General features: G+C 37.7%; 1 protein-coding gene across 1 annotated transcript in view; it reads left to right on the top strand.

Annotated features, from left to right (window-relative positions):
* The window catches only part of LOC145518095 (uncharacterized), a 574,529-nt gene that overhangs the window by 425,558 nt on the left and 133,287 nt on the right, over positions 1 to 15,684 (top strand). The window lies entirely within an intron of this gene.

Consider the following 15,684-nt stretch of genomic DNA (forward strand, 5'->3'; position numbering starts at 1 on the left):
TATAAATGGACTATATCAAGGAGTTCTTCAACTTAAAAGCTTGACTAGGAGGGAATTACCAGCCTGTTCTTAAGGTCTTGAGAGGCTTATGAGTTCAGGTTGATTGAATTACACAGTTGAAGGAAACATTTTCAAATCATGCTTGCTATGTTTCCCTGGGAATTGCTGAGACCAAAAATAAATAACCAGGTTTAACTTATCCCAGAACAAGTCACATGCCTGCCAGGTTAGCAGACAGGGAAAAATTATACCCATTGTGGCTATTTAGAAGAAATATTCTGGTTTTCTCTTCTGTATTTTCACCATAATAACTCCTACTCATTTGGCGAGACAGATATATCAAATGTGATTTTAAGATCAATATTAAAGGGAAGGCATTTTTACTCATAGAACAATCTAACTGTGTTCACATCTGTCATAATAATGCAAGGGTTTAAATTGGAAAATCTGGATGTTTCTTTCCAATTCAATTCAAATGATGCCAACAAATCTCAAAATTCACAATTTTTTTAATCTCAGAGTCTTTTCAAGGCTCAAACAGTGTCCTCTACCTCTAGCCACACCATAGCCCTGTTCATAATTTTCTGTGAACCTTAATAGTTCTGTGAACATGATCCTTAGAAAGCTACTAAACTACTAGATCATATCAGCTGTATCTCGTTCCTGGTTTACTAATTATGTTCTGTAACTTGACCAGAGGAACTCCTTAAAAATGATTTCTCCAGGGAGCCACATGAGCCCATGAAGCTGGAGGATAAATCTCTAGAAGATTTAACACAAAAGAAAACTACATTCAGTTGAAAACTCCATTTTTGCATGTTCAATTCTGAGTTGCTTCTGGATAAAAGCAGAGAAAGTAATGTCGTATTTTTTTCTTCCAGTTTTATTGAAATGTAATTGACATTTAGCACTGTATAAGTTTAAAGTGTAGAGCATAATGATTTGACTTATACACATGAAATGATTATCACAATTATAGTGAATATCCAACAGCTTATGTAGATAAAAATTAAAGACATAGAACAAACATTTTTTTGTGATGAAAACTTAAGATTTATTCTTGTAACAACTTTCATGTATGACATACTACAGTATTGATTATATTAATCATGTTGTACATTACATCCCTGATATTTATTTATAACTGGAAGATTATACCTTTTGACTTCCTTCATCCAATAGGCAAAGAAAATAGCAATTTCTGTTTAATTGTATAAAGAAGAAAATGTAGCTCACTCAAGTTTTCAGTTAGTGGTAATATGGAATAGGGTCATATTGAACTGAGTGTATTTCTATTAGTTTGTGTAAGCTTCTAAAGCTTTATGAACAGTTAAGACTTGAGAGTTCCTTGGAATGCAGGGAGATCAAACCAGTCAATTATAAAGGAAATCATTGCTGAATATTCATTGGAAGAGCTGATGCTGAAGCCCTAGCTCTTTGGGTACCTGATGTGCAGAACCAACTCATTAGAAAAGAGGGATACTAGGAAAGATTGAGGGCAGGAAGAGAGGCGGGCAACAGAGGATGAGATGGTTGGATGGCATCACTGACTGAATTCATATGAATTTGAGCAAACTCTGGGAGATAATGAAGGACAGCGAAGTGCTGCAGTTCATGGGGTCACAAAGAGTCAGACACAACTTGGCAACTGAACAACATTGGAGAAAAAGTGTTGAAATGGTCAGTTAATTTAGTGTTTATTTTTTAAAGATGTTTGGTTCCTGGAGTCAGGCCTGTGCAGAGCTGCCCTAAGTACGAGGGGGAAATCAGACTGCTTTCTACACCCTCCTGTTTTGATTCCAAGAGACGATCTTTATTAGCCATCTGAACCACTTATTTTCTCGGCTGCTATGTCCTGCATCCATGTCTAGCTCCTTACCTACCATCCGTATCTACCAGGTACATACATCAGGGAGAAAGAATTTCAGGCAACTCTTAACTTGTCATCTCAGCTTTATACAGTTGAGTTGGGTGGGGCATGGAGAAATCAGTGTTCCTCTTTCTGAGATCTCTTGCTGACCATCACCATCCAAAGCATAGCACTTTAAAATTTAGGTCCTTAGATATTCCCCTGCATTCTCTAGCTTTCATGCAGTCCTCCTTTTTTTTCTTCCTCACATCACCTTTTTCTCCTCAGTTCTTTCTCTGAACTCCCAGTTTTTCTCCATGCGCCAGATACTCTGTTCCATTTCTCAACGTTCAGGGAGACAGAACTCCACCCTTAGGTAGTGTAAACTGTTGCTTCTTCTATGACTGATTATAAGTCAAAATGATTCTACCTTTTCACTCTACATTCCCCTCCTTCTTGTACATGGTTTCTTTTCTGAGCATGAAAGGGATGAGAGTAAACAGTCTAGTACTCCTCCAGTCTCAGCTTGGAATTCTTTCAAATTTAATTTCCACTCATTGCACCCTTCGAATTACAGCTAATACAGCTTTTACTTAGTCTCAAAAGCATTCTTCACTGATCCCCTCAAATTACTTTAGATTTTATTAGCCCCATCTCTGCATTATTTGTTCATATTTTTAATAGTTTATATACAAAATTTCAATTTCCCCATCCATAAGGTTAAATCAGGGAGAGAGACTCCATTCTCTCATTTAGAAATTTACATTTAAAATCATAGAATATTAGACCTCCAGTTCACCTTAGAGATCTAGAGGCAGTTCAGTGACCTCGTTGTAATGATGAGTAAATGGAATTAAGTTACAGCCTCCCATTAATATATAACACAATGCACACAGTAAATAAACAACAAGCACTTGTTGAATAAATGAAGTTCAGCTGCTCATTAACTGCTCCCATTACCTTTACCTGATGGCAGCATTTATTCATCACTTCTGTGTGAAACAGTGATAAATGCTAAACAAACGGAATTGAAAAACAATCACAATAAGAAAGATAACATTGAAGCTGGTAACTCTATTAAGACTGTAAGCATGGCGGAGGGGTTAGGGTTGGTGTGACATGCTGGTAATCAGGTGACTCCTAAAGAAGGAATTCCTAGTGGGGAGTGCAGGTTGCAAGGAACCTTCCAATTCTCTGCACAGTGGTGAAGACTGATATAATTGAAAGAGTATGATTTTAAAAGTTGAATGACAGTCCTGAAGCATCCAGGAAGATGAAGTGCTCCTTCATTGTCTTGTGTGCTCTGTTATTAATGGGTGAAGTGTAAGACCAATTCTCTTGAGAGCATGTATTCTAAATTTTGTTTACATTCCTAATTGGCCCTGTTCTTTCCTATAACATGATTCTTTCAGGACAGTTCTTATAATTGTTGAATCTTTAACATACATTTATGGTTATTAGGGAAACCAACTTTATTTCAAGTTCTGTGCCTCATGTTGGAAGCGTTTTAAGTGTCTAGGCTAAAAATGCAGTTAATTGGTTTGTGGTTTAAGAGAGAATATGCTTCAAACCATGCTCAAGAGGTGGAAATGATTGCCTAAATCTATTTAGTCATTTTCTTTCTTGGGAGAGCTAAACTTTAAAGATCAAAAAAGAGAGGAAAGGCAGAATCAAAGTAGAAAGCTATTTCGGACAAAGGGCAATGAGCATATATAGTAAATACATCTACACTAGAGAATTAATAACTGAGTTAAATACAAATATCTAAGAAAGGAGATAGGCAGAATATTTGAGATGCAAAGTAAATGCTATGCACTATAGAACACATAATTTTTAAAAAGTATAATACTCATTCATGAAAAAATTCAGACACTGTAAAGGTGTTTAGAAGAAAGTAAAAGTCTCTTTTCCCACAGTTCATTTGAACTTCTTACAAACATTTGTTATCAGTGTCTGTTGATTCCTTTTCAAAACTTCCCAAACATACCTCTATCTCTGTTTCCACATCTATCTACTTACCTATCTACCCAACATTTACTTTGTCTATTGCTATAGATTTCAGTCTATCTTGATGTTTCTCTGTCTGTGGGCACATGCAGTTTTAACATAAATGAAATCATTATACATTTGCTCTGTAACTTTCCTTTTTGTTCTAAAAGTTAACAGTATACCTTGATATCTTTTCAAAGCAACAATCATGTTTTACCTCCCTTTTTTTCATTGCATAATATTCTGTTATATGACTGTATAATTTTTAAAATTTAATCACTTCGTTATTTATAGACATTTTGATTACTTTGGAAGGTGTTTTTCTCTATCCTTCTAGGTTCTCCTGGCTGGTCTAAAAATTAAATTGACAGACAGATTCAGGGCTTCCCTGGTGGCTCAGGTGGTAAAGAATCTGCCTGCAATGCAGGAGACTTGGGATCAATCTCTGGGTCAGGAAGACCCCCCTGGGGAAGGGAATGGCTACCCATGTGGCACTAGTAGTAAAGAACTCACCTGCCAATGCAAGAGACGTAAGGGTTGAGGGTTCAATCCCTGGATCAGGAAGATGCTCTGGAGGAGGGCATGACAACCCACTCCAGTATTCTTGCCTGAAGAATCCAATGGACACAGGAGCCTGGTGAGCTATAGTCCATGGGGTCACAAAGAGTTGGACATGACTGAAGCAACTTAGCACACACGCATGAGACAGATTAACAGGAAGAAATCCATTACCAGCTTTTCTCTGGGGCCCTTTAACTGTGCCTTCGGAAAGGAGAACAACATTGTGAAATTAGAATATTTACACTGGATTTTTGCTTTTCCTTGAAGGTGATGCAATGGGCTACTTCTGTGGAACAGCTGGTGCTAAGTACAGTGACCAATTCTCTCTTTAAAAAAAGATCACACAAAAGTTTAATAACCTGTATACATGGGAGAGACCCAGGAAAACTGAGTAACTTGGAAAATGGCCAAAACTCTTGCATTAAATATCACCTTTAGCTAAAGACGAGACAATGTTCGGGGCAGTGGTTTGGGACACAAAAGGGGAAGAAGGCAGTTGATTCAAAGATGGAAAAGTGAATGTTTGGTGAATAAATGTTTGCTGGGCCAGGAATAAGCAATGGGACCCAGAGAGGAATTTTAACAAACAGACTTAGCTAGGTTCCTCTTTGTCTACACAGCGAGTTCATACTATAGTTATCTATGGTTATAGTTCTCGTTCTAGAACAAGTCCTCTAGCTACATTCTTTAAGCAACTAAGGGGTCAGAGTTTCTTCCTGGGTCTTCTGGGCATTAACTGTTTTCAGCTCACAACAATCCACATGACAAAGAGACATTTTGGGGTGACAAGTTTTGCTCCCCTGAAGGTTTCTTTTAGGTTTCAACGTTTTAGGGTTTCTTACAGTGAACCTCCCTGGGCATATAACTGTAATAAATTCAAAGCATTTTAAAGTCTCCTAAGAGAAGAAGTGAGCAAAGTTTTCAAGAAGGTTATATAGTTAGAGGAGAAATGAAGAAAAATGGTGTTAACCAGGTGGGATATTGAATGCAATCAGAGTCAGAGTCATATTGCATAGTAACATATACATATGCTAGTAAAGTAATGCTCAAAATTCTCCAAGCCAGGCTTCAGCAATACGTGAACTGTGAACTTCCAGATGTTCAAGCTGGTTTTAGAAAAGGCAGAGGAACCGGAGATCAAATTGCCAACATTTGATGGATCATTGAAAAAGCAAGAGAGTTCCAGAAAAACATCTATTTCTGCTTTACTGACTATGCCAAAGCCTTTGACTGTGTGGATCACAGTAAACTGTGGAAAATTCTGAAAGAGATGGGAATACCAGACCATCTGACCTGTCTCTTGAGAAACCTGTATGCAGGTCAGGAAGCAACAGTTAGAACTGGACATGGAACAACAGACTGGTTCCAAATAGGAAAAGGAGTACGTCAAGGCTGTATATTGTCACCCTGCTTATTTAACTTATATGCAGAGTACATCATGAGAAACGCTGGGCTGGAAGAAACACAAGCTGGAATCAAGATTGCCGGGAGAAGTATCAATAACCTCAGATATGCATATGACACCACCCTTATGGCAGAAAGTGAAGAACTAAGAGCCTCTTGATGAAAGTGAAAGAGGAGAGTGAAAAAGTTGGCTTAAAGCTCAACATTCAGAAAAGTAAGATCATGGCATCTGGTCCCATCACTCCATGGGAAATAGATGGGGAAACAGTGGAAACAGTGTCAGACTTTATTTTTTTGGGCTCCAAAATCACTGCTGATGGTGATTGCAGCCATGAAATTAAAAGATGCTTACTGCTTAGAAGGAAGGTTATGGCCAACCTAGATAGCATATTTAAAAGCAGAGACATTACTTTGCCAACAAAAGTCCAGCTAGTCAAGGCTGTGGTTTTTCCAGTGGTCATGTATGGATGTGAGAGTTGGACGGTGAAGAAAGCTGAGCGCCGCGGAATTAATGCTTTTGAACTGTGGTGTTGGAGAAGACTCTTGAGAGTCCCTTGGACTGCAAGGAGATCCAGTCAATCCATCCTAAAGGAAATCAGTCCTGGGTGTTCATTGGAAGGTCTGATGTTGAAGCTGAAACTCCAATACTTTGGCCACCTCATGTGAAGAGTCGACTCATTGGAAAAGACCCTAATGCTGGGTAGGAGTGGGGGCAGGAGGAGAAGGGGACAACAGAGGATGAGATGGTTGGATGGCATCACTGACTTGATGTGCATGGGTTTGGGTAGACTCTGGGAGTTGGTGATGGACAGGGAGGCCTGTTGTGCTGCAATTCATGGGGTCGCAAAGAGTTGGACATGACTGAGTGACTGAGCTGAACTGATATACATATGAAATTCTTATCCATTCAAACTATTTTTAGTTAGAGCCAAGAAACTTAGAGAAATTTTCCATAGTTTAGAATTCATTTAACTCTAATTATATAATCCAATTCATCATTCTGAATATTACTAGTTTTTATGTTTAAGTTCAAATGAAAGGCTTATAGAGCATTTAAGTGGCATTTTTGTCTTGGCAGCATTTTTCTCTTTTTAAAATCAGAGTCAGCAGTGAGTCTGTCCAGGAACTAAACTGTGCTAAATTATTCTCTACTTAATTGTCAGAGCTTCCCAAACTACCAGTGATGCTTTTCCTCAAGCTTTGCAATTCCTGCAGAGTTTAAGATAGAAAAATAGTTCTAGGTTGAAAAAGCTAGTTTGCAATACTGTCAAATCCATTTATAGTCCATCCAGATCTGTAAGCCAGGGTAAAGCTAACGATCTCTCTCAAAAGGATGACATAAAGAAAATGGTTAAATTGTAATATTTGCAGAGAAACTTTATATTAAGATGTTTAATACTGAATTTCAGCTACATTAATTATGTGAAAAAATTGTCAAGCTCAAAATGGTAACAGAGATAAAATGTTTCTTTGTTTTCAGAACTTTAAAGAAATTCTTAAAAATCTTGTGAGGGTGATACCCAGACCATAGGCATGTAGTACTGAAGGGTCTCTCGGTGGTTGTGGGGGTGTGTGACTGACTGTACCTCTTTGCCCTGCCCAGATAAGGAAGGAGTTTGAAAGGAATTAGGATGTGAAAGAGGTCAACAGGAAATCATTCATGAAAGTCCAGACAAGACCATTATAAGCACTAGAAAAAGAGCAAAGGATTAGAAATAGCACTGCTTTACTGTTTAGCATGGTGGATGCATCTAGATCAGTGCCTCTCAATCTTCCTCTTGCACATGGGTTTGTGGATGTTACTAACGTGCAGATTCTGATTCAGTGGTTCTGAATTTCTCATGAACTCCCAGATGATGCCAAGGCTACCATCCTTTGAGTTACAAGGCAGTCTAGGTATTAATGGGGAGATTAATTGTGGTTAATTAATGGAAAGTGGCACTTGATAGTGGGGGTGAACAGTTTCATTTCTTTGGAGGGTCTAATGCTCCTGCATGGCTTCAGAGGGCTGCAAACAAAGTTCTGGGAGTGCTGATGAAATAGTTAGCAATTTCTATTACTGTGGGAATGTTAATTTCAGTAGCTGAAGAAACCATTTTTGGTACACAGCGTCAGGAAATGAAATATATCTGGGCATTGCCAACTAAAGAATGTTGCTTGCCCTCCGGCTCTGCAAGGATTGCATCATTAGCCACTGCAGTCACTGAGCTGACCTTCCACACACCCTGGGAATGAGGCACTGTGCTCTGGCAGAACAGGCCTTCAGATAGACATTTTCAGGAGAAAATTTTATGAACCCAATTGCTTGCATATTTCCATATTTAGGAAAGCACTGAAGTCATTAACTAAAATATCTGTCCCTAAACGTAACTTTCTACCAAGATGTAGGCTTGGTTACACATACCACTTCTCCAAAATCACATATATACTGACCTCCCAACCTCCTTGGAGTTAGAGCCTCAGGGCTCCCTGAGACTGTCTCCCAGTCTGTAGTCTCAGTAAGATGCACCAGTAAAACTGAAATTCACAACTCTCATGTTGTGTGTTTTTATTTCAGTTCACAGCATCCAGTTCTCAGAAAGGGATTTTGGTCAAGGGTTATAATTGCACTTCATTAGACTCTGAAGGATTGATGGGGATTGAATTGAAAGGAACCAAGAGGAAAAGGGGCAAGAGAATAATTGGAAGAAAATAACCCCACAAGTCTGCAGTACACTAACCAATCATCAGAGAAGTGTTAGTAGCTCTTCGAGGGCAAAGATTAGTAACTTGAGAGAAACATACATTCACTATGTCTGCATACACAAATTAATTCATTGAATTAAAGAGAATTCATTTGTTTAGCTATTCTTCTCAAGTGTAAAGGCAAATAATTGATCTAATGCACTTTTGTGGGTGCAGCCATATACTTTTAAGTTTAGATTGTTTCAAACAAGGAAGATGACAGAAATTGTATCATATGAATCTAGAATTCCTCTGTATTTTGTCATGTCTCTTATAGCTAAGTATGTTATGCAAACTATGTCTATTTAATTTGACCATTTAGATCTGAATTTAAATGGTCAGTTTATTCTAGATCTTTAAGCAAGTTGTATAAATAAATTGAACATATATGCACTGTATGTGTGTGCATACATATGTGTGTGTGCTAAGTCGCTTGAATCATGTCTGAGTCGCTGTGGCCCTATAAAGACTATAGCCCCTGACAGGCTCCTCTGTCCTTGAGATTCTCCAGGCAGGAATACTGGAGTGGGTTGCCATGCCCTCCTCTAGGGGATCTTCCCCACTCAGGGATCAAACCCGAGTCTCTTACATCTCCTGCATTGGCAGACGGATTCTTTACCAGTAGTGCCACCTGGAAAACCATATGCTTTAGTCACATTAAAGCAAATTTTAATTAGAAGAATGAAGATCATTAGAAACTATAGAAAATCTTTTAAGTTCTGAAGACAGGGGGGAATCAAACTTTGAAAAAATGTAATAGCATATTTCCTGAGTACTTGCACCTTTAAATGTGAATAGAGAAAGAAAATATTAACATATAGGGAGAAATGGAATAAAATATTTAAGTATAGGATGGATAGTCGTATGACCTCATTTTTTCCTTTTTCTATTTATTAATATCATTATTTTCAAGAAGTATAGCCAAAGACTGATATTTTACATTTGTAGCAAAGGTGTATTTTTTTGTTACCTGAATAATACTCAAGGAGTTTCAAAATTGATTGCATGTGTTGAAGAGAATAGAAAACTAATGTATTGACTTGAAAATGTCCTATTTTAAAACTTTTCTATTTTATATTTCTTCTTTATTCATGTACATTTTATAATTAACTTTCACATTTTGACCAAAGAATGGTATGTCCTTCCGCCTCACCCTTGCTTTTGTTATGCATGAATGGTGCCTTCCATGTGGAATCACATTTTAAAATTTGACTTCATACCTTAAATTTGGGTCAAAATGTTAGAGAGAAAACTGGTAATTTGACTTCAAAACCGATTCTTTCTTTTTGCCCCATCTCTAAATAACTTTATTGTTCTCAGACTCTTCTGGTAACATAATTGAAATGGCTTATACCATTTAGCTAAACCACATTTAGCTCCTTTGAGATGTTAAAATGTTGAAGCTGGGAAATGTACCAAAAGTATATTTAATTTTCCCCCCATTTTCTAATTAGATAGGAAGCAGTCAATCAACAACATTTATTGGGTTCTCACTGGGTGCTGTGAGCTGCAGAGTAGATTATATGCAGAAGTGTTGAAAAACCCACTCTTCAGTTTACTAATGCTTCTACAAAGGAAGGAATCCTTCTGTTGTCAGTAAAAATTCAGATGAGATGGTACAGAGGTGAGAAACTAACTCAGAATTAATGGCTAACAGTAAAATTTAAATGGACAATTCTAAACCCTCAATCTTGATAAGGTTGAACAGTAAAAACAATAAAAGTAAAAAAATAAAATTTTCTCTCTATACCTAGAAATCCATGTCAAGGGAGAAATAAAGACATAGTAACTATGTGAATTCATGCAAGTTTTTGCTGAGGGTTTCGTCTGTATCTATCTGTAGAAGGTGGCGCTAGTGGTAAAGAACCCACCTGCCGGTGCAGGAGACGTAAGAGACGCGGGTTCGATCCTGGGTCGGGAAGACTCCCTGGAGGAGGGCATGGTAACCCACTCCAGTATTCCTGCCTGGAGAGTCCCATGGACAGAGGAGCCTGGCAGGCTACAGTCTATAGGGTCGCAAAGAGTTGGACACGACTGAAGTGACTTAGTATGCAAGTTTCGATGTATGTATGTATCATCTAACTACTATCATTTTTCTTTGGTTCAAAATAAGAACTTTAAAATGTTAACTTCCTCCTGACCTGATAACTGATTTGTCATTTATCGCAATTTGGTAACAATATAATCGTAAAGAAATATGCTAGTCTTCAATTACAGATGAGGGACAGAACAAGATTATAAGGCTGTCATCACCACACCCAAATGCTGGTATTTGTTTGAGTCATTGCACTGCCTTGATTAAGAAAGGGAATGGGCATTGTGTGTGTGTATTATTCAAATGAAAACATCCACAGTTGTATTTGATTCATTTTCTTCTATTCAGTTAAAAATAGTACAATATTTCCTGATTTTAAAACCACATTTTAAAAATTGTTTATACTATTCAAAACTATACCAGGAAATGCACAGAAAAATAATACTCTATAAATATTCAACAAGTCCTTTATCCTTGGCTTATTTGGCTTCTTTCATTTCATTAAACACATCATTGCAATATTAGTGAGTTAATGTCATAATCCATTATCTTACATCTTTTAAGTCTATGGCCATTTCTTAATTTACCACCACATTGACATTCCAAGTGTTGTTGTTAGTAGATGATTAAAACAACCACAACAAATAGGGTTCAAGGTAGTGGTGTCAACTACCAAATTGATCTTCTGTCTTTTCAGATTAATATATAAAAAATAGTGTTGCTAATTACTTTTTTTTAAAAAGAAATTGTATCATCGTAAGCATGATGTCTACATGATAAACCAGAAGCATCACTGTCTTTCTCTGCAGGGGTAAGAGCTCGTAGTAGGCAATGTTTATTTCTAAAAGTGTTAATCACTCAGTCATGTCCAATTCTATGACCCCATGGGCTGTAGCTCGCCAGGCTCCTCTGTCCATGGGATTCTCCAGGCAAGAATACTGGAATGGGTCGTTGTGCCCTTCTCCAGGGGATCTTCCAGTCCCAGGGATCAAACCCAGGTCTTCTGCACTGCCCACATATTCTTTACCATCTGAGCTATCAGGGAAGCCTTATTGCTAAAACCCCTGGGAAAAAACATTAAGGCAATAGAAATATAGATAGTTTTAAGCTCTGTTGTGTTTATTTGTAGGTTTGTCTTTATTTGCTTAAAACATAATACAAAATACTTCAAACTTTCGAGGAATAAGTCTCCAGATTTTGTTTTTATTTATTCTTTATTCTTGAGTTTGTACCGTAGTATCCGTGAAAGGAACAAAACATAATTTAAATATATTTTTCTTAATTTTTCTTTATTAATCTTAATATCTTACTTGAAGAATTCCACTTCTGGGGTCATGTTACAATATTCATCTCCTATCTCGTTCTCTCTCTCTCTTTGTTTTTCTCTTTTTTATGAATATTTATTGGAAAGAGATTAGTCTTTTCCCTCTTTAGAGATGAGCAAGGATTCAAAGGAAAAGTCACAATGAAATTCTGCTTTATTTATTTACCTGCTTTATTTATTTACCTGTTTTGTTAAGGCATGAGAGAAGACCCTCAAGTAGGTCAGTATTTTTTTCCTTTTAAATATGAGGACCAAATCCATTTTGATTTATTATTTTCCTTCAAAGGACAGGTGACATTTCCTGAAACATTAACTGTAATTCATAATCCCCTTTTGGCAAGCAAAAAGAGAATTACAATTGGAAAGATTTTCACAGTCAGACACTCTACTAGAATGAAATGCTATAGAGGGTTTCACTTCAGCCAAACCAGCAAAATCTTTCCATTGCCAGTTTTTCTTTTATATTTTGAAGTTGGCCTCTCAGCACAGATTTGATTTACACCATTTAAAAATAAATCTGGCATCTACAAAGCAGAAAATTCAGGCTGTGTTGTCATAGTATCACTATTTCCATTTTTATGCCTCGAGACAACCTAGACTTCTAAAGAGAGCTATGGTTCCTAATTCTATGATAAAAGTAAAACCTAATTTTATTGTAAGTGTTCACCTGATTTTTATACTTACTAAAGAATAAAGTACCACATTTATACGTAGCACATTAAACATTTTTTATGAGTGATTTAATGCCATGCTGGAGAGGGTGTGGAGAAAAGGGAACCCTCTTACACTGTTGGTGGGAATGCAAACTAGTACAGCCACTATGGAGAACAGGGTGGAGATTCCTTAAAAAACTGGGAGTAGAACTGCCATATGACCCAGCAATCCCATTGCTGGGCATACACACCGAGGAAACCAGAATTGAAAGAAACGTGTGTACCCCAATGTTCACCGCAGCACTGTTTACAATAGCCAGGACATGGAAGCAACCTAGATGTCCATCAGCAGACGAATGGATAAGGAAGCTGTGGTACATATACACAATGGAATATTACTCAGCCATTAAAAAAAATACATTTGAATCGGTTCTACTGAGATGGATGAAACTGGAGCCCATTATACAGAGTGAAGTAAGCCAGAAAGAAAAACACCAATACAATATACTAATGCATATATATGGAATTTGAAAGATGGTAACGATAACCCTATATGCGAGACAGAATAAGAGACACAGATGCATAGAACAATTTTATGGACTCTGAGGGAGAAGGTGAGGGTGGGACGTTCTGGGAGAATAGCATTGAAACATGTATATTATCATATGTGAAACAGAACACCATTCCATGTTCGATGCATGAGACAAAGGCTCAGGGCCGGGGCAATGGGATGACCCAGAGGGATGGGATGGGGAGGGAGGTGGGTGGGGGGTCCAGGAAGGGGAACACATGTAAACTCATGGCTGATTCATGTCAATGTATGGCAAAAACTATTACAATATTGTAAAGTAATTAGCCCCCAACTAAAATAAATAAATTTATTTAAAAAAAATAAAACAGATAAAATCTATTCTAAAAAAAAAAGAAAAAAAAGAAAAAATATATCTATGTTAAGAGGTGATACCCTATGGCAACAATTGATTGTGAGATAGATACCTTAATATGAATTTGAATTCAATATCAATATGCCATTTTGTTTTCACTTTATCATAACGATTTCATCGTTACCTGCTTAAAGATCAACTAAACAATTGATGGTGTTTGCCTATCATTTCGTGTGGTCGCTGGCCTCTAGAAATGACTCTTGCAGGTCTGCCCCTGCTCCCTACACATACACTCTGCTCTGAGCATCAGGAGGTGGGACTTTGCTCCCTCCCTTGAATTCTGTGATGACTTTGACTAAGAGGATGCAGAGCATGTGATGTTCTGAGGCTTGCGAGTCCAGACCTCAGAGTGTGATAACTTTCAGTTCCTCCATCTTAAATCTTTGAGCCAGTACATGTGAAATCCAAGTTATCCTGTGTGCAGATATGAGTGCTTGTGTTTGTGTGTGAGAGAGAGACAGAGAGAAAGAATGTGGGGGAGAACCAGGAGAATAAGACATCAGAAAAAGAAAAAAACAAAAAACAGAAGTGTCACAGCCAAGAATCTAAGGAGACGTGACAACTAAATGTAACACAGTATCCTGATGAGATCCTGGAACGAAAAAGGATAAGAGCTATAACTTAAGGAAATTTCGTGGAAAATAACAACTGTAGACTTTAATTTTATAACTTGCATCATGATTGGTTCATTAATTGTAATAAATGTACCGTACTAAAGTAAGATGTTAGTTATAGAGGAAACTGGGCTCTACTATCTTTTCAAGTTCTCTATAAATATAAAACTGTTCTAAAAAATAAACTCTGTAAAAAAAAAAAAAGTGTAGCCACTGAGATCGGCATTAGGGAGCTAGACATCTAGCTACACCTCCTCCAGCTGCCATTTGTCTGCAACTGCAGAGAAACTGCCAGTGAGGCAGCAGAAGCAGCCCCCAGCAGAGCCTCAGCCAGTCCACAGAGTTGACAGGCAACGAAGCAGCTGTTGAAGCCTCTGTGTGTTGGCATTGTTTATTAAGCTGCAATAGGTGACATGACCAACATGCTGCTTTAATTCGGTTATGTCAAAGATGTGTGGTAGTTGCTCAGTTGTGTCTGACTCTGCGACTCCATGAACTGTAGCTGGCCAGGCTCCTCTGTCCATGGAATTCTCCAGGGAAGAATACTAGAATGGGTAGCCATTCCTTTCTCCAGGGATCTTCCTGACGCACGGATCAAACCTGGATCTCCCGCATTACAGGCAGATTCTTTACCATCGGAGCCACCATGCCTATTTTATTACATGCAACTTGAGAAAATGAGTCGTTAAGACTTTCATTTCATTGGGAGGCATAGAGGTGTCTGGGGAAGGGGCTGCTCTTTGGAAAAGATGATAGCTCCGGTGGAAATATGAACACAGACTCTGGGGTCAGAAACCAGGGTTCCTATGTTCTGTTTACCTCCAACTAGCAATGTGTACTAGAAGTGGTTACTCTTTCTTATTAAGAGTTTTTTTTCTCCTCTATTAAACATGTTACCATGCTTATATCATAGTATGATAATTAGAAGAGGTAATACACTGAGGCTCTTGACACAATTCCAGTCACAGAGGACTCGTGCTTTGAATGTTAGATGCACTCAGCAGGCCACCCTATTGCGTTGTGTCTCCTCACCCATCCATGATGTTGCACAAGGCCCCTCTTTGCCATTGCTTAGTTACTTGCAGATCTGGGTCTAGTTCTGTTATCGCATCTGGGCAGATGTTAAGCTCTCAGTTAGTGATTAATTGTGTATCCAGTAGTTTACATATATTGTCTCACTTAATTTTCAAGGCTACTATCCAAGATGGATATCATTGCTTTCTTTTATTTAATGAGAGAGAAACTCATGCTTTAAATCATTTACATTACCTGCCCAAGCTCAATAGGCTGTCAGTAATAGACCTGGAATCTAAGCCTAGGCTATTAGATTTCAAAGTCCATGTACTCAAACGTTATGACTTACTTCTTCTGTTTGCATAGCTTAGTGTTTTTTTTTCTTGTTCTTATTAATTCAATACTGTTTTAAAATGTACTATTTTTAAGCCTGGAATTATGTTACTTATATGAAACCAGGTAGATATTAACCAATTTGATCTTGGTCAGAAATTTTTTAGGTGCTTTGCTATGAAACCATGTTACAAAGGAACACATGGAAATATACACACATACACACACACACATGAACTT

Source organism: Giraffa tippelskirchi, chromosome 8, assembly GCF_054371585.1.
Source record: "Giraffa tippelskirchi isolate mGirTip1 chromosome 8, T2T-mGirTip1v1.2.pri, whole genome shotgun sequence".
Classification (NCBI taxonomy): domain Eukaryota; kingdom Metazoa; phylum Chordata; class Mammalia; order Artiodactyla; family Giraffidae; genus Giraffa; species Giraffa tippelskirchi.